The sequence below is a fragment of the Cupressus sempervirens genome, chromosome 4 (genome assembly GCF_028749045.1).
Source record: "Cupressus sempervirens isolate cs-2001-9-10 chromosome 4, ASM2874904v1, whole genome shotgun sequence".
In the NCBI taxonomy this organism is placed as follows: domain Eukaryota; kingdom Viridiplantae; phylum Streptophyta; class Pinopsida; order Cupressales; family Cupressaceae; genus Cupressus; species Cupressus sempervirens.
Window position 1 is genome coordinate 739,721,242 of NC_143121.1, and position 21,483 is coordinate 739,742,724.

At 32.9% G+C, this 21,483-nt stretch overlaps 1 pseudogene; it reads left to right on the forward strand.

The window, feature by feature from the left end:
* The window catches only part of LOC149563464 (cysteine-rich receptor-like protein kinase 15), a 50,717-nt pseudogene that overhangs the window by 27,712 nt on the left and 1,522 nt on the right, over nucleotides 1-21,483 (forward strand).

Genomic DNA, 21,483 nt, shown 5'->3' on the forward strand with positions numbered 1-21,483 from the left:
TCCAGAGACTCAACCCGACAGTTCAAGTCCCACAGCTTGGAGGTTGTTTCCATGTTTCACAAGGTTGTCCTTAGGTAAAAACTTTGGACAAGGGTGCAAACTTTTGTGACAATAGTATACTGATCATAAAGCTTTACAGTACTTGGGAAGTCAACATAAATTGAACCAGAGACATATGAAGTGGGTTGAGTATTTGCAAAGTTTTACATTTGTGATTAAGCATAAGAGTGGGGTTGCTAACAGAGTTGTTGATGCATCGAGTAGAAGACATTCTTTGTTGACTAAAATGAAAGTTGAAGTTCTTGATTTTGATGAGATGAAGGAGTTGTATGATGCTGAATCTATTTTTTCGAGGCATGGAGAGGGTGCAGAGCACCAAATCTAATAGATCACATCAATAAGTATGATGAATATTTCATTCAAGAAGGTATGTTGTTTAAAGGTATTTAGTTGTGTATCCCTAGAAGTTCTATGAGATTGAATTTGATTAAGGAAAAGCATAGTGGTAGATTGGCTGGACATTTTGGAATTGATGAGACCTTAAGTTTGGTGAAGGAGAAGTATTATTAGCCATAGATGTATAAGGATGTTTAGAAATTTGTAAAAAGTTGTGGAGTTTGTCAAGTTGCAAAAGGAGTAAGTTAGAATACTGGATTGTATAAACCTATTTTTATTCCTGAGAAACCTTGGAGTGACATTAGTATGGATTTTGTTCTTGGATTGCCTAAAACATCAAAGGGGTATGATTCTATATATGTTGTTGTGGATAGATTTTCTAAAATGGCTCATTTTATACCTTCTAAGAAGACATCAAATGTTGAGCATGTTGCTGAACTTTTCATTAAAGAGATTGTTAGATTGCATAGGTTACCAAGAAGTATTATTTCTGGTAGAGATAGTAAGTTTGTTAGTTATTTTTGGAGGACTTTGTGGAAGAAGATCGGTACTGAGCTGAAGTTTAGTTCTATATTCCATCTACAAACTGATGGGCAGACAGAGGTTGTGAATAGAAGCTTGGGTAATTTGCTGAGATGCTTAGTCAGAGATGAAACACATAATTGGGAGATGGTATTGGTAAAAGTTGAGTTTGCATATAATAATTCTGTGAATAGGAGTACATGGAAGACACCTTTTGAGATTGTTACTGGAATGATGCCTAGAGGAGTATCAGATTTGAGAGATGTTGTTGGTGAAGAGAAGAGAAGTGTTGTTGGAGAAGAATTTTCTGATTTTATGGAGTCTTTGCATAAGGAAGTGAAGCTGAAGTTGGAACAAAGTAATCAGAAGTACAAAGAGAAAGTTGATAAGTTTAGAAGACATCATGTTTTTGAAGTTGGTGATGAGGTGATAGTTCATTTGAAAAAAAGAAGATTTCTGGTTGGAACATATAGTAAGCTGAAGATGAAGAAGTTTGGACCTTGTAAGATCTTGAAGAAGTCTGATAGTGGAAATGCTTATGAAGTTGAGTTACCTGATGACATGGATACATCTCCTATATTCAATGTTGCTGATCTATAAAAGTATCATGAGTTAGATGATGAAGTTGTTGTACTTGATGATTATCCTAAGAATTAGATTGAAGAGGTTGAACAGATATTGGATCAGAGAGTTGATAAAAACACAAGAGGAAAAGAGTACTATGAATATTTGGTAAAGTGGAAGAACAAATCAATTGAAGATGCTATATGGATTTCTGAATCTGAGTTGGATTCAGCTCAGGTTGTGACACTTGCATGATTCAGGAGAATCATTTCTTTCTACCTTGGTTGTCTGATGCAGGAGCATCTTGGGTTGATGTGTTATCTTGCTCATTTGTGTTCATTTTGCTAGTTGTTATCGAGTTGCAGCAATTGCTGAGTGCTAGTAATTTTGCAGTTTAAGCCGAGTTGAGGTTATCCCTCGTCATGTTAACACTTGGTTTAGTGTGTTATCCCATCCAACCTTGCAGTGTGTGTCGAGCTATCCTTCATGTGTCGAGTGATCCTTCATGTGCCGAGTTATCCCGTTGATGTCAAGTGTCAACATTTTGGACTAGTTTTCTGCATTTTTGGTGCAAGCCGACTTGTGGGATTTATTTTGACCGTGACATTTTTGATAAGATCTTTTCTTGGGATGTGTCTAGATCGTTGTTGGGTTGGCCTACATATTATGTAATGATCTAGAATGTTCTGTAAGCCATTTTGGCAAGTATAAATAGAGTGTTTAGGCTTAGAGTTAGGCATTTTTTTTTGAAGAGATTAGAGGGAGTTTAGAAGGGAACTGGAAAGTGCAAATTTGAAGTTGGACATTAGATCTTGAATGTATCTTGTATCTAGCAGTAACCTAAAAGGCCTTACAGCTAGGCATGTATGCTGATCATTTGTTAAATCAATAAAAGAATATTGTTCCCTCTCTTTGTGGTGTTGTTCTCTTTTTGTGTTTTCTTCCGTTGTGTTTGCTTTGCAAGGTTGATTTGGATTGTTGGGTGTGCCTTTGGCCCTAGTCTTTCTTTGCCCTCCTTGTGTCAATCTCCCCCTCCTCCTTATTCTAGTCTTCTAGGTCTTCTCTTTCTCCTTCTCTAAATTTTTCTCCTTCTCCTCCTCTTTCCCCCTCTAAAATACATATTCTAAATTTATAAATAATTACGCTACATTTTCATGTTTTTATAAGGGATTTTTTTCTTGGGAATTCTTGGTTCCTCCAATATCCTAACCTGATTTAATTTAATTTTTTTAATGTCTTTGGGTGTCAGACATACTAATATTTTCTATGATTGTTTGGTATTTTTAAATGCACTAAATTATGATTACCTTTAATTTTTAATTTTTAATTAGATATCAATAAAATTAGATTTTCTTATCTAAACAAAATGTAAGAACTTAGAAATTTAGTTAGTAGCCATATCAATTTAGAACTATGTTTTGTAAACTTAAGATTTTTTACATATTGTAATATTGCTATCAGGATTTAACTCTATAGTTTTTTTAGTCAAACTCATTGACCCACATTTCATGAGTAACAAGTCAACAGAAATCTATCTTCTCATGAGAATAAATGGAACACATAGCACTCATTGGATCTAGGTGATGCTCACAATGGTGAAGCATCAGAACTTCCCATTTCTTCTTGATATGAGTTTGCCTCTTCACTCCATCTTCTATGAAATATCCATTTGGAGATCTAAGATGAACTCAAATGTATCCATTTGGAGATCCATTTGCATAAGAAGAGGAGGTAAGAATATGTTAAATTTTCTTTCATGTTAAATGTTGTAAGTGTTAAGGTTGTAGCTTCTGTCGGATTGATTTTATCTTGAGATACCTTGTTGATGGTAAATCTTCTTTAAGTTAAATATCTTATATATATAATATATATAATATATATGTAATATAATATATAATATATTTTATATATAATAATATAATAATATATATTATATATTGTATATTATTATATAATAACATAATAATATACTACATATATGGTTGTTTATATATTACTATCAAATATGTTAACTAGTGATGATTAATCGTAGCGACATGTCTCTTCATGAGACATTTCTCCTCCTCTCATACGAAGAGACATGTCTCCTCCTCTCATATTTATATGAGATCCAAATCTGCATTTGCAAATCATCAATTACAATGGTCATTTTAGTACATTTGCAAAAAAGATCTAAGTTATTCAACATGATATCAGAGCCAAACTACAAATGATAATTGGTTGTGGCTATTAGTTTGAAAACAAATAATCCCTTAATAAATTTGTAATATGTTTAGCAAGATAGTATGTGATGGGCAAAGACATAGACAATGACAGCGCTTCAATACATTGTATGAGAACTGGTTTTTCCTTGTGCATTTCAGCACAGTTTGCAAGTTATAAATAAATGGATACTATACTTTTAGGTTGAGAATGTATGTCATTTGACACACAAACATAGGTTATCTCTCTTAACTGTCAAATCTTCTTGGTAGGTTGTCATCCATAAAATAAACTTCCATGAAGAGAAATATATTCTCTCTTACTAAGGAGTATCATGATAGGAAATAAGTGTCAAATTAGACAAATGAATGACATATAGCAACATCCACAGGTCTCATGGAAGCTTGAAGAATATTCAGGTGTTGACATTTAAGTCTGTACCATTGAAACAAGATGAACATTACCTATAGGTTTGAGGAACCACATGGTCTTTAGATCTAATGTGGCATTAGTTGCGCGGAGTCCAAATCTCTGTGTGAGCTATGAAGAGAAACATTGAATGAATGTGCAAATTGGGCTCCTTGAGGATGGAGAAGATGCATTGTAAAAAAAGTTTGTGCCTCATGAGATAGTTTAGAGTGTGTGGCGTTTGAGGACATTATGTTGATGCTTCTTGCATGATTGAAATGTCACTTGTAGAACTTGACATGCTTAGGCATAGTCTCTGAGAGCTTGCTGGTTGGGTTGTCTTCTGTAATAGCAAGGCAAAGGAAGCCAAAACCAAGAAGATCATATCTACTGGTGTGCTTGAAGAAAAGGAATATGTAGGTAGTTGTGCAAATCTAGTCCAAGTAGTTCTATCTATGGGTAATTGATTGTCAGATGTAAATCACTAATCTTTAGTAAAAAATAGGGTTAAATCTTGTTTTAGGCACCAATGAGGAGAAAAAAGAATGAGGGAAGGATGCATGTTGAGCCTAGTCATATTGAGTTCAAAGATTGTGAGTGTGGTCATATTGATATGTGAAAAGGATAACATTAATTACAATCAAAAAGAGAAATTTCTTCAGATTGTATGGTAATGGATGTCCAAGCATTTAAACCAAGAATTGGTCTCTTTTGAAGAAGCAGAGTACTGGTCATCGTCCAATTTACAAGAAAGAAAAATTTCTTGGGGAAACGTGGAACTCGATCACGCTTTGAGAATAACCAATACCACTCGACTTACGTGGCAAATCAATACACACAATGAACATTTTAATGAAAGGTTAAGTGAATAGAAAGAAAATCGACTCACCAAGGACTAGTGGCTTCCCTGTGCCGTTAAACCCGAATTCTCGTATTTATGCCTATGTGTACGTTTGCATTTTTTTTTACCATTGGAGATTTGCTGTCCACAGTTGGAAGGAATCTATGAGTCACATTAAGAAGAGGCATGGAGAATACAACCCATGTTGTAATGTTGGTATTCCTTCTGTATATCACATTAATTATGCTCTTAGGCCCCGTTTGGTTGCTGGCATAGGAATAGAAAATTAGAATAGAAAAATGGAATGGGAATGGAAATGAGGAATGGGAATAGAAATAGACAATTCCAATCATGTTTGGTGCACTTGGAATTCGACTGGAATATGTTAATCTATTGTTTGGTTGTACAAAAATAGAATAGGAATAAGGTTAAGTTTTGTATTTTTAAAAACATTTTTCCTAATTTTTTTTTAATTTATTATTTTTTTAGTTAATTCATTTTCATTTTCATTTTTATAAACAAATAGATATAATTTAAAAAAATGTTATAAATTTTTTTAAAAAAAAAATTTAACAAAAAAAATTCAAAAAGTAAAAGTACAAAAAAAAAAAAAAATCGAAATTTTTTTTAAAAAAAAATAAATTTAAAATTAAAAAAAAAAAAAAAATAATAAAAAATATTTTTTAATGGAAAATCAGAATGGGAATGGAAATGGCCTATTCCAATAACAAATATTTTTGGGCATAGACATATGCTCATTTTAGGGGCAAAATTGGAATATGTCTTCCTATTCCCAATTCCGATTGAGCTTACCAAACAACGAATATAAAACATATTCTAATTTCATTTTCCTATTCCACTCATATTTCGGCAACCAAACGGGGCCTTAATGCAGTTTTCCAAAGTTTTGTCCCCCAGGTTTCCACATCACTTTTAATAATGAATATATGGACGAGAAAATGTTTAAATCTGGATCAATCCAGTCAATGAGTGCCATTGTCTTCAAAAGTATTCCACATGGTCTTCCTCTTCAACACAGACGAATCAACCAATTAATTGGTGAGCTTTGTGAATCCATGACAAATAATTGTTTCAATCAATTTGAAGAAACAACACATGCCCATTCTTTGAAGCTGCATTATTTTTAATGGGATTTTAAGTTGGGCTCAGATATTAGCAAAGAAATTGGTAATTCCTGAAGTATACATCTGAACTGCAAGTGCTTGCAGCTGCAATATTTACTTCTCAGTGCCTCTTCCCAGAAAAAGGGTCACATTCCTCTCAAAGGTATTTTTCAGTGAGGTATAGATATTTTGAATATATCTATATGTCAATTTAAAATTATTATATTTATAATTAACTATTACTACTTTCATATTATCTACTATCAAGTTTTAGATAAAAAACAAGAAATTTTCCTAACACATGAGCCAACTTATTATATTCCATCACAATTTCTATGTAGAACTCTATTTAAAAATAGTAATTGTGAATTGTATAAATGGATTGGGATAAATCTTTAAGGTCAATGTTTCTAATATTTGATATTAAAAAGAAATTGTATATTATGTCAATTTATTTATTTCAATTTTTAAATTATCATTTTTATTAATGATTTTTACTTTTTTGAGATAATCTTTTGTTTTAATTTTGTCTTAGATTTTATTTCTTTTCTTAAGTCTTGAGATGGAACATATATTTTAAAATTCAATTATTTTAAAAATTTATTTTAATCAATTTATTACGCCGAGAGGCGTTCTATACAATGGCAGCACAGGAATATGCCAAGATTCCTTGTCAATAAAAAAGATTTGGGAGCAGTTACAAACTTCCAAATTAAATATTAAAAAAGAATTCCCGAAATAATAGTTGGCCGAAATAATAGGAAGCCAAATGGAGGCCAAAATAATAGGCCCGAAAAAGTACGGCCCGAAAAAGTAGGACCCGAAAAATAGGGCTCGGAAAAATAGGGGCAAAATAATTTCAATATGATTTTTTTTTTTGTTAAATATAATTTTGCATGCACATTCATGCTTATTTTTTGCGGGGAGTGGGGGAATTTGAAACAAATTCGTGGAATGTGAAGAGACGTCTGTTGGGGGATATGAGGAGCCTCTCAGAAGTTATAAAACCAAGGCTCCTCATTTAATTTTCATTTTATGTTTTTGCAGGAAGGAAGAGGTGGAGGTTATTGGAGGATTAGATTGGAGTTTTTGAATAGAAGTAAATTGAAGTTTTGGAGTAACATTTTTGCAGGTGAGATTTCTATTTTTTATTTACATTTTCATTTAGATTTAGATGTAGATGTAAATTGAAGTTCAAAATTAGTTATAATATTCTACTTTGATTTAGATTTCAATTTTAATTAATTTCATTTAGATTTAGAATTCTGTTCATAACTATTTAGGCTTGCATTTAATAGTTTAGTCTTGCATGTTTGATTTAGATTTAGATTTGTATTCAAAATCTATTTGATATATATATTTTATAATACTTTTCATTGTTAATGGTGCTTGATGGGAGTGTTTTAGGGATGTCTTCTTTTCTATTTCTGAAATATTTTGGTCCACTATGTACTTTCCTAACCAAATCTATCCATTTTCTTTTGATTCATGCATGGAGCTTCCTGACGCTATTAGCGCGTTGCTGGGACTGAATGGGAATGGATTAAAGATAAATGACTGACTCTGGATCTGGATATGCATTTGGAATTGGCTCTGTTGCGGCTCCAATTTATAGGTTCCTTCCAGTCTATGAGCGCACTAAAATCTTTGCAGAATTCAGAAGATCCATGACAAATTGAAACATTGAATTTTTGGAGCCTTTTGATTTCAATTTCTATTTGACTTTGATTTGGGTCATTGTATTTGGACAAAATTCCAGAGTTGCTCGGTCTTCTCAGATTTTATTTATTTTATTTCTCTGTAAATGTTGTTAATAAGAATGAGTCTTGTTCATTTGAGTGTTGATAGCATCAATCTCTCTATTTTGAAAATATAGTATTTGTAATGTTTTTATAAAAAAAACCTAAATGAATATTCGATTGTTCTGTGATAGATTGTTCTGTGAGGTTCCAACTTGGAGCTAATAAGATGCTCACTTCTAAAAACTCTTCGTAGTATAACCTTGTGTCTTCTTTAAGTTCTTTACTAATCTTTATCGCCTCCCTGCAATGGATTGTTTTTCAGTGTATTTTAGCTGGTGTGATTCATGAGTATGGAATCAGTTTAAACTATTGATGCAAGAATGAAAATCCATGGCAAACCCATTTTGGATTCCGTCATACTCTTCTATCAATGTGAAAAAAAATTATTTCCCACTTACATTAATATTAATTGGTATGGATTTACTTTCATTATATAATGTATGATATGAACAAAATAATTTATATTAGAGAAGATACAAATAGTTGGAAGTCAGGAATAAATTGTTGTTACATAGTTTTAAAATCTGTATTATGCAGAACAACAAATCTTTTACATAGTTTTAAAATCTGCATTATGCAGAATAGATCTATGTTGTGTAGATTTTCTATTTTTAATTTAATCACGTTTTAAACAGAGCAATTAAGTTTTACAATGGGGTGGGTAGATTTGGTAATTTAGTAATTCAATATAAAAGTCATCATTTAATCAATAAAATACACTTCAACACAGTTTATTTCTGGCTTGCATCCTGAGCATTTGATATTTTAGTCATTCATTTTAATATTTTCAACTTTGACATTTTATATCTTGATATTGCTTACTCATCTTTGGAAGATGCAATGCCAAGATGAGACAAAGTTCATTCAAAACCATTAGATAAATGAAAAAAATTAATGCATTTAGTGCACAAAATAAAGAATGCATATGCAATCAATTTTTTTTATCAATCTTTATGATAGCTTTTTTTTAAAATAGAAAATAAAAAATAGAAAATAGAAATTATTCTTTTATGTATGTAGAAAAAAATTAGAAAGATTTTATGTATGTAAAAAATTAAAAGAATTCTATATACATTTAGATTTTTTGAAAAGAATTCTATTTACATCTAGATATTTTGATTGAAATAACCATAATGTAAAAACAAAATATAAAATAGAAATGTTAATATATGTATGTAGAAAAAATTAGAAAGATTGCATGCATCTAAAAAAATTCTATTTACATCTAGATTTTTTTAGAATGGAAAAAAATGGATAATAGAAATATCAGTTGCATGTTTGTAGAAATAAATTAGAAAAACATGTATCTAGAAATTAAAAAGATTCTATATGTGTCTAATTTTTAGATTTTACTTTATTCTAAACTAATTATTGATGGATATATATTTTAAAAATATTTATGTAGTTTAACGTTTATATTTTAATTAATTTGTATGCAAATAGCAAAAAGAATAAATATTTTATATATATGTAGATTAATTTCTATTTTTAAAATTTACAAGTAAATAAGTACTTTATTCATTTAAAGTAAACAAGTTTTTAAGTAATATATTTTTATTTTAGAAATATATTAATCATAATGTTCATTTATTATTACTTATTTAATATACTTACTCTAAAATCTAAGACAATAGAAATGATATTTTATTAACTTTGAAATAGGGAAGAGTCAAGCAAGTTCGTTTACAAAAATACCAAAAATATATTTGGTCTTTGATCAAATTGGAGTTAATATTAGAAATATAAATATGATCATTAACAGTTAAGCTAAATTCAGTTCAAAACAATAATATTATTTAAATTTAAATAAAATAAGCCATGTTTACTTTGAAACATCAAAAAACTAATTAACTAATACAATAATTAAAATAAATGAATCTATTATGACATATAGAAAAATATTTTCGAAGTATAATTTCTTTGTTTTTCAATCAATATGAGTTTTTTTTTCTACTTGAAAAGATAAACCATCCTAATTGTCATCCTTAGTTAACCCTAACAGCAACCCCTACCTGAGCCCTAGCCCCAAAAATGATGTACAATCTAACTATAATCCAAAATTAAACTATAATTATAGCACTAAAACATATCCCTATTGATATTCTAAACTCTAATCATGACAAAAATCTCAGCCCAAACCATAATCTAAACCAAAAACCTACACACTAATATTGGTTATAGTCCTAACCCTAAAATCTAACCCTTAACCATAATGTAAAAACAAACTCCAGAATATTGATCAAAATCCTAAACCTAACTATAGGGATAACCATGATATTAAACTCTAAATCCAGTCCCAAGGTCTTAACCATGGTGTAAACCTATAACCGAACTCTTAAAAAATTTACTAATCCCTGATCCTAATCACATTCCCAACTTTAAAATTGAACCATAAACCATAGTTGTAACCATAATCATAAACTTAAACAAAACCCTAACCCTAAAGGTACAATCATAAAATTAATCATAGCTTAGACCCTAATCCTAGCACAAACCACAATCATGACCAAATATAAATCGTCACCTTACCCCTAATCATAATTTCAATGTTAACCCTAACATTAGTTTCAATCCTACCAGGATATGAACCCTAATATAGACTTCACCTTGATCCTCACCCTAATCTTAAGTCTAATTAAACCCTGACTAAAACCTAATCTAAATGATATATCTAACTATAATCCTAACTGTAACTATCATACAACCCAATGCTAACCCTCATGTATATTTAATCCCTAATCTTAACTCTAAATATTCTATAAACTCTAGAATTGACCTTGATTCTAACCATAACCCTAAAATCTAAATTGTAACCATAGCACGAAAGGTGGGGACCCCCGCTACGTGGCACAATTCTAGGTCTTGGAGCCTCGCGAAAGCACTACAGAGTGAGGAAATGTCAGAAAGGTGACATGTGGTAGCATGACGCAATTCTGGGCTTTAGAGCATTGAAGAAACAATGCAGCGTAAGGAGGCGCTACAATGGAGACTCATGGAAAGAAGAGGAAAGACTTTCATGTCGCTGGCAGAAAACTACGAAAAGAGATAACATGATGTGTTAACCTCCCACAAAAAATGCAAGGTTGACCACAATGGGGAATTTGGTTTCCCCAAAAATGAATGATGGTCATCGATGAAGGTCTTCCTCTCGAAATAGACGGCATACATGCATCGTGAATCCTCACATATGAAGGATTAAGTCACAACCGTTGATGTAGATTCTCCCCTCAAAAAGGATGACTGAGATGCAACGAGGAAACTCCTCCCAATGAAGGATTAAGTCACATTCGTCGAACAAGATTGGCTTTATTTCCAATGGATGACTAAGATGTAGTGAAGAGATTCCTCCCAACAAACGAAGCAGATAGCACAAAAGGTGTGAACCCCCTCCATGTGGCACAATTTTGGGTCTCAAAGACTCATGAAAGCATTGTGGAGTGAGGAAATGTTGGAAAGGCAATGCGTGGTAGCATGATGCAATTCTGGGCTTAAGAGAATTGAAGAAACAATGTAGCATGACGATGCATCAGAATGGAGATGCATGGTAGCATCTTGTGCAATTCTAGGCTTTAGAGTGTTTTGAAGACACTAGCATATAAAGAAACGTTAGAATGGGAATGCATGGCAACATCTTACACTTTTGGGAAGATGAGAAGATAGCTCGTGAAGAAATAAGAGTTATCGAATCTCGCAGCATGAATCAACCTGACCAAGAAAAAATGATCCAACGTGGTCAATGAAGAAATCGAGCCAACACAAAATGTTAGCCACCAACTTTAGCGATGGTAACCCTCTACAAAGAACCTATCCCATTTAAGGTCTCTCAGATCAGACATCAGTGATGGGTTGAATAGGGGAAAACAATAGCACACAATGCCCTCCTAAATGAAATTCTAAATGTAACACTAATAACCATGGTCCTACTTCTTTCCCTAACCTTATCCATGAGCGTGGGAATATACATATTATTATGTAGGGCACCTTATATAATAATAAATATAATCTAAAATCCCAACCCCTACTCCCCTCCTAACTATAACTGTGACCATAAGAAAACTTCTAAATATAACCCTTCCTCTAACTCTAACCCTAACCCTAACCCTAACTATAACTGTAACCCTATCCCTACCACTAACTGTAACCCTGAATCTAACTCTACCATAATTGGACTTTAACCCTAACTATAACTGTAACCCTAAACCTAACTCTAACCTTAACCGTAACCCAAAACCTAACCCTAATCGTAGCTAGAATTCTAATACTCTGTCTACCCCTAACTCAAACTATAGCCCTAACTATAACTCAAACTCTAACCCTAACTCATATTCTAACCCTAAACCTAACCCTAATCTTGACCCTAACCCCAACCCTAAGCCTAAGCCTAACCCTTTGTCTACTCCTATCTCTAACCCTAACCCTAACCCTAATCCTACCCCTAACTCTAACCCTAAATCTAACTCTTACTATAAATCTAACTCTACCATAATTAGACTCTAACCCTAACCCTAACTTTAATCCTGACTGAAACCCTAACCCTAACCCTAACTCTAACCTTAACCCTGACTCAATCCCCTTACCCTAACCTTAACATTGATATAACTCTCTCTATATATAACCCTAACTCTAAATATAAACGTATCCCTAGCCCTAACCCTAACCCTAAATCTAACTCTAACCCTAACTGTAAGCGTAACCCTACCCCTACCGATAACTCGAACTGTAAATCTAAGTCTACCATAATTGGATTTTAATTTTAACCCTAAACCTAACTCTAAACTTAACCCTGACTCAAAACTCTAACCCTAACCCTAACTCTAACATTAACCCAACTGTAAAATTTCTATTGGTAACTCAAACCCTAAACCTAACCCTAATTCTAGCCCTAACTCTAACTCTAGCTCTAGCTCTAACCCTAACTCTAACCATAACTCAAACTGAAACCCTAAACGTAACCCTAATCCTAACCCAAATTATAATGCTCTGTCTACCCCTAACTCAAACTATAACCCTAACCCTAACTCAAACTCTAACCCTAACTCATACTCTAACCCTAAACCTGACCCTAGCCCTAACCCTAACCCAAAACCTTACCCTAACCCTAACCCTAACCCTATCTATAACCCTAACCCTAACCCTAACTCTAATCCTAATCTTAACCCTAATTCTAATCCTAACACTAACCTTAACCCTACCCCTAACTCTAACCATAAATCTAACTTTGCCATAATTAGAATCGAACCCTAACCCTAACCTTAACCCTAGCTCAAACCCTTACCCTAACTTTGTCCCTAACCATATATCTACGTATGACTATAACATTTTACATTACAATATCCCAAAAATAAAATATATATTTTTATCTAAATTAAACTCCTTATATTAAATTTAAAATAATATTTGACTCAAACCTTAACCGTAACCCTAACCTTAACCATGAACATTACTCTAACCCTAACCTTAACCATAAACATAACTCTACGCCTAACACTAACCCTAATTCTAACTCTACCATAATTGGACTCTAATCCTATCCCTAACCCTAACTATAAGCATAACTCTAACCCTAGCCTTAACCATGAGCATAACTCTAACTCTAGATCTGACTCTACCATAATTGGACACTAACCCTAACCCTAACCTTAATTTTGATCCTAACTCAAACCCTAACCCTAACTCTAACCTTAACCTTGATTCAAACCTTAACCCTAACCCTAACCCTAGCCTTACTATAACCCTAACTCTAATCATAACCATAACCATAACTCTAACCCTAACCTTAACCATGACCATAACTCTAACCCTAACCTTAACCATAAACATAACTCTAATCTGAACCTTAACCATAACTCTAATGATAACCATAACCATAATTCTATCCTTGACCTTAACCATAGCTCAAACCCTAACCCTAACTCCAACCCTAACCCTAATGCTAACCCTAACCCTAATTCTATCCCTAAGGTTAACATTAACTGTAATGTTAACTTTGTCCCTAACCATATATCTACGTATGAATATAACATTTTACATTACAATATCCCAATTCTTTTTATTTATCTAAATTAAATTCCTTATATTAAATTAAAATATATATTTGACTCAAACCCTAACCTTAACCCTATCCCCACTATAACCCTAACCATAACCATAATGATGACTCTAACCCTAACCTTAACCATGAGCATTACTCTAAACCTAACATTAACCATAAGCATAACTCTACCCCTAATTCTAACCCTAATTCTAACTCTACCATAATTGGATTCTAACCCTATCCCTAACCCTAACTATAAGCATAACTCTAACCCTAGCCTTAACCATAAGCATAACTCTGACTTTGGATTTGACTCTACCATAATTGGACTCTAACATTAACCCTAACCTTAATTTTGATCCTAACTCAAACCCTAACCCTTTAAACTCTAACCTTAACCTTGACTCAAACGTTAACCCTAACCCTAACATTAGCCTTACTATAACCCTAACACTAACCCTAATCATAACCATAACCATAACCATAATCCATATGCATTGCATGAAGCTAAAACAACACACATGCTTTTATTGTTGGAATAATTCCACCTTACTATCTCCACGTTGCCAGTCAGTTATAACAAAACTACCAGTTTGTCATATTTCCCAGCCATTGACTGTTAGTGCTGTCAAAATAATACTAGGTCCTCTACAATATATGAGGAAGTTAGTTTATTTGCAACATGAATTCAGGGAAGTTCTACCAACCTATAGGTGTTGGAAGCATCTATATATAGAGAGAGCCACTGTAATGTGTTGCTATACTTAGATTAATAAAACAATATCTTTATCTTTCAAATTTTTTTTGTGTTGTTGTTCTTTTCTCTTAAGTTTCTCTATGTTTTCTTCATGGTATCAAAGCAACTTTTGATTCATGGGCTGTGATATGGTTTCTTGCTCTGATGTATGACTATATCAGAGCATCTATGATTCACAGCTTATGGTAAAAATTGTTTGTGTGAAGTTTTAGTTTTTTTGCTGCATGTTATTTATGATTGAGCAACATCAAATAAATCTACGAATATTTTGGAGAAAGCTAGAAGAATCCAATAAAGTGTTTATCATAATCATATGAGAAAATGTCTTTTAATGCCAAGCTGAAGAAAAATCAAAAAAGTGTTGAATATCGTAGGAAGCAAGACACTGTTGTTTGTGTAGTTCTTAAAAAAAATATTGAGTAGTTTGGGCTTTATGTTGGCTATTAGATCTATCGTTTTTATTGGATTTGAGTGTCTAGGTATAGAAAATAGTTGGGAGATGGTATGTTAAAGTTTTTTTTTTATCACATAATGAAGATGATGTAGGATGTAAGTGTATGGATTGGTAGTAAGTGGATATGTCAATTTAAATGTGAAGGTTATGTTGTCAAGTTTTGGTCATGTAATGGAAGATTGTTGAATCAAATATCCCTCAAGTGAGTATTGTACCTAATCTATTGTAAGAGGTGCATTATCCGTTGTGCTCGACGCCTCAAAAGTTTTAGATATTGATGAACCATGTATCTGAAAAATATTTCTAGAGAACTATTGAGCACAATGGCTAGGTACCCATGTGACTCGGTAGATGGATTATTTTTTATATGGACTCAATACTAGTGTGCATGAGAAAAGTTTAGAGTTGGTTTCTCCATCATTGGATCAATGGTTTTGTGAAGTTTGAAGGGTTTGTGGTAATCCAAAACCACTTGTTTAGGTGAATCTATTGAAAGCTTTGTGGTAAGCCAAAACCACTTATTTAGGTGAAAAACCTAAAAGTCTTGAAGGGTTTGCGGTAATCCAAAACCATTTGGTTAGGTGAAAAACCTAAAAGTCTTGAAGGGTTTGTGGTAAACCAAAACCACTTGTTTGGGTGAAAGATCCTAAAGCATTTTTTGAAGAGTTTGTGGTAAGCTAAAACCACTTAACAAGAGGAATGAATTTTTCCATAGTGATAGTGATAGGGGAAACTAAAAATTTCTAATACAAAAATGAGACACAGTAGGCTTTCTTCCACTCCAAGCCTCTTCAGGGGTTATGTTCATGACAACCTTTGTAGGAGTTCTATTTAGAATATAAACTGCTGTATGAATTGCTTCAGCCCAAAGATTTACCTCTATTTGTTCTTATAATTCTTAGAAATTTCCAACTTTTCTTTTCAGTTAGAACCTTAAACTCCTTAAATTTATGAAACACTTCCTCCTTCTTTTGTAGAAAGTATACCCAAATTCTTCTTGAATAGTCATCTATGAATGTGATAACATACCTTGCACCTCCAAGTGAGGATGTTTTGAAAGGACCCATTACATCGCTGTGGACTATGTGTAAAGGCGTTTTGGTTCTCCATGATTTTGCTCGTGGGAAACTTTTTAAATGTTGCTTGCCCATTGCACATCCTTCACATACTGCTTTTGTTGGAGAGATTCTTGGTAGACCATGCACCATCTTCAACTTCTCTATAATTTTGAGACTTTGATAGTTTACATGCCCTATACGCTCATGCCACAAGCTGCTCACATCATCGTACTTTGCAATAGCACATAAATCTTTATTTCCAATAAATTCTTGAAATTTATAAAGCCCATTTTCCTCTCTACCAATTGCAGTCACTTCATAATTTTTATTCACATCCTTGACTAAGCATTTATCATTGTAAGATTCTACTTTGTCTCCTTGATTTGCAATTTGAAAGACATAGAGAAAATTTGTTGATAGTTGAGGGACAAGCTTCACATTTTTTAACATTCCATTATTTACTTGCACATTTCCACTTCCTTGAACTTCTAGAGGACTATTATCTCCTAGATATATATTCTCACCATTGCTTTCACTGAATAACTCAAACTGCTCCTTATTATGTGACATATGTTGTGTGCAACCAAAATCAATTATCCATTCATCCTTAAAAGAACTATTTTCTTTAAGTGCTACATAGAAGGTATTCCTCTTAGAATCAAATGATTTTGTAGACTTATTCTTTTCTAAATCATTAATCCTTTTGTAACATTCATTAGCTTTGTGTCATTTCTTACCACAGTGATGACATTTCCACTTACTTCTATTTGGATTCCTATATGAATTATTATTATCTCCATACTTCCAAATCTTTCAATTAGATCTATTATCTTGTGTCCTTTGATGATATTGTTTTTCTTTCATTAAAAATGCTTGAGATTCACAATCAAAAATAGAGGATTCTCTTTCTTTTATTTGACATTTTTCTTCTTGAATTAACTTAGCACACAACCCATTAGATTTAATGCCTTTTAATTTATCAACAGTATTAAGTCTCCTTATAAAAGATTGATAAGAGCCTAGAAGATTTTGTGAAATTATTTGCACAAAATCCTTATCATCTATGATATTTCCAAGAGAAACCAATTCATTTTTCTTTTCCTTTAATTTACTTAAATGAGTCACTACTTCCTATGAGCCTTTTAATTTTAGATTATACAACTTTTTGATGAGAGATATAATCCATACATCACTTGAATTTTGATACAAACTTTCCAAGATCTTCCATACTTGGCACTCCTCTTCTTTCATTTCAAACTTCTGGAAAAACTTCTTCTGAAAGCGTTAACTTTATCAAAGCAGATGCCTTCTTGTCTCTCCTATTCCAATCATCATGTTCTTTTCTAGAATCTACTAGTCTCTGCTCACTACCATTTGCAATATCATAACAGTTTTGTAGAGTTAGAGACATTTCAATTTGTGAAACCCAATCATAGTAATTCTTTCCATTCAATCTAATTGAGGGTAGAGGAGTACTAAGAGAATCCATTAATCAACTTCTCTTCTTTTTTGAAAAAAATAGAACTTTCAGCACGTCAAAGTTAACAAGGACATGAAATTATTACCAAATTTGTGTAGAGAATAAACTTAGTGTTGTTCAACCAATTTTTAGCCTGCAACAAAGAAGATTAGAGATTTTCTCCATAAAGCCACTGCCCAGAAATTAGATCTACTCAAAAGAAGGTGGATGAAAAATTGTATAGGTAGCTTGTCGGTAGTCTCTTATATCTTACCATAACTAGACCAAATATTGCATATGTTGTTAGTGTTGTATCCAGGTACATGGAAAACCCACGCTTTGATCATTGGAAGGCTGCTAAGAGGATCTTGAAGTACATCAAAGACCCTTACAAGCTTGGCACTGAGTACCAACATGGAGGAGACCCTACTTTAGTAGGCTATATAGATTTTGATTATGTAGCTGATATTGATGATAGGAAATCAACTTCAGGATATATCTTCCACCTTGGATTCAGACCAATCTCTTGGAGCAGCAAGATGCAATCAACAGTGACACTATCATCAATAGAAGTCGAATATATTGTAGCATCAAAGGCATCTCAAGAAGCTCTATGGATCAGAAGACTACTTGAAGAGACATGTCATCAACAAGCTCATCGAACTACCATATTTTGAAACAACCAAAGCACTATTAAGCTTGCAAAGAATCCTGTCTGCCATGCAAGATTCAAACATATTGAAGTTCACCACCACTTTGTTTGAGATCTCATGGAGAGTGAAGTAATCAAGCTACACTTCTGTGGCATTGAAGATCAAATTGTAGATATATTTACCAAAGCATTATCTACTATCAAATTTTTCAAGTTTAGAAAATTGCTATATCTCAAAGAGGTTGATGTTTGAATTCATTCTTGTAATAATTTCTCCCACTTAAAGATGCATTCATGGTAGAAATTAAGGGAAGGTGTCGGAATAATTCCACCTTATTATCTCCACATCACTGGTCCGTTATAACAAAATTGCTAGTTTATCATATTTTCCAGCCATTGGCTTTTAGTGCTGTCAAAATAATATCAGATCCTCTGCAATGTATGAGGAAGTTAGTTTATTTTCAACATGAATTCAAGAAAGTTCTACCAACCTATAGGTGTTGGAAGGCTCTCTATATAGAGAGAGCCATTGTAATGTGTTGTTGTAGCTAGATTAATAAAACAATATCTTTCTCTTTCAAATTTGTTTTGTGCTGCTATGCTTTTCTCTTAAGTTTGTTTATGTTTTTTTCATTTATACTAATAAACAAAAATAATAATTTGAATCCATGTAATCACAAGACAAGCTACAATGGATGGAATGTTAGTATTTAAAATCCAAATGAATATATATTATTTACTTACCACATTTAGCGGCTAAGATTGCCCTATACTCTTCCATGTCTTGTATATTAATCGAAAGAATAGACTCTGTTTGACATCGCAGGGCTAGTATTCCAAATTTCCGCCAGTTATCTACCTGGGGAGGTAAGCCCAATACCACTATTTATAATAAAAAAATGAATCTTATTAAGGCGAAGGTAGTGACAGCTAAAAAATAGAGAAAGAAACATATCTATTTTCTATCATTTACGATTGTCAATGCAATTGCAATTACGAAGAATATCCATTTCGCACACATTCTCTGTTTTGTGTGTGTCTAGTTTTTTATATTATCATAGTGTTGTTAACGTGTCTCTGTAGCTTTTGGACTATTAGGGCACTCCTTTAGGCCTAGTTGTATTTGGGCAATACCTTAATTTTACTACACTTAATCAAAATAAAAATGAAAATAATAAGTTCAAACATTCATAAATACTTAAAGCAACAAATGTAAATGTGACCTATGAATCCTGCAATATATAGTAAATATATAATGTTAATAAAAGACAACTAGAAATATCATGTTAACATGAAGCTATCTTCACATTTTAATATAGTATTTAAAAAAATGTCATGATGACATCAAGCTCCCTTACCTTCCTACCCATTTACTTGTTCCTGCAATTTCAATACATCAAAGTTGTGATCTTCACTTTTTTTCCTACTATTTTCATTTTTTACTTAACTATTTGTATAATATTTTTAGTATCACTGTTTAATTCAAACAATGAAATTTAAAATTAAAAACATTTTTATATTCAAATATTCTATTTTTAAATAGATGAGTACTTTGAAGAATAATTAGAAAGCATGTATTTAGTTAAAAAACAAAAACAAAATGACACAACGTAATATTCAAAATGTGCATGCTTTGAAAATTAGCTAGAGACCCTATATTTATTAATAAATAATCAATAAAAAAATGACAAACTAGATAGTACTGGTGACCTTCCTATTAATAGAACATATAATATAAATAAACATTTTACTAGTGAGGCCAGCCGTCCAAAATGACTCTGACTTTTTCTGCTTCAGCTTTTGATTTGAATGAAAGTTGACTGACGCTGCAATCAACCCATTCAATTCATCGCTAAAATTGATGACATGAAACACAAATTCTACTTCTAACTGGGTTGCACAACACGGATTTGATCTCAGCTACAAAATGAGGTGCAGCTCTTGCTTTTCTATTCTTCTTTTCTTCTTTGTAATGATTTTTTCTTCTGTGAAATCCGATTACAGATGGCATAATTGTAACAATGATTCAACTTACGCCAACAGCAGTACATATTCTGCTAATCTGAACCGAGTCATGTCGGATCTATTTACAAATACATCTCTAAATTCGGGGTTTAACAAATCTTTCTATGGTCAAACACCCAACAAGATCTATGGTCTTCTGCAGTGTTTTGGGAACTTATCAGCACAGAAATGCTCAGACTGTGCACAAGCAGCAAAGACTTCTCTCATGGAGCATTGCGCGAACACCACAGGTGGCATGATATTGATGGATGACTGTTTTTTGCGCTATGACAACTCTAATTTCATTTCAACCCTCGATACCAACGTATATAAAAAGCTGTGGAATCCCATTGAAGTCGACACGAGCAATATGGATGATTTCAAAGCCAAAACCTCTATTCTTCTCTCCAACTTGTCCAATCTAGCTTTAGATCCTGCAAATAAGCGATTCGCCATGGGAACGACCAACTACTCCACATCCAAAAATGTCTATGGGCTCGTTCAATGTTGGAGATATTTATCTATCAATGATTGCAAGAATTGTTTGTTTACAGCAAGAAAAACTGTGGAGGATTGTTGTTCTATGAACCAAGGAGGTCGGGGTCTGTTAGGAAACTGCGTGGTCAGATTTGAGTCATATTCATTTTTCAACACTACAGTTGTATCTTCTCCACCTACTTCAACAACTTCTGCACCTCCCACAGCAGGACAGACCCAATCAAAGAGTAAGCACAAACACCTCCTTTTAATATTTGTTGGATTCTATGTCTGATATTCTTGTATTGAAAAGAATCTGCACTGCAGAGAAGCAGTCAAAAGTACCCTTAATCTTGGGAGTATTTGTCTAATTGCAATGAGAAAAAGAGTGAGATTTGTCATTTTTAGGAGCCCAGTCACCCACAACGAAGGTGCTGCGTCCAATTTTTTTTGTTCTCTGTTGGGTTTAGTTTTTAAACAAAAAAATTCTGAGTTTTTATAATTTTCTTTCCTACACAGAGGGGCATGGGTATTCTGCCGAATCTCGTTTACTCATACCTGACCAGCAACATTTACTCATGAGCTTAGGGACATTGGCAGAAGCCACACAAAATTTTCATGAAAATAACAAGCTTGGAGAGGGAGGCTTTGGAAGTGTATACAGGGTGGGGCTATATTGTATCCTTGACCTTAATCAACACTGTGTTCATAAGGTTATTAAGGGGGAAA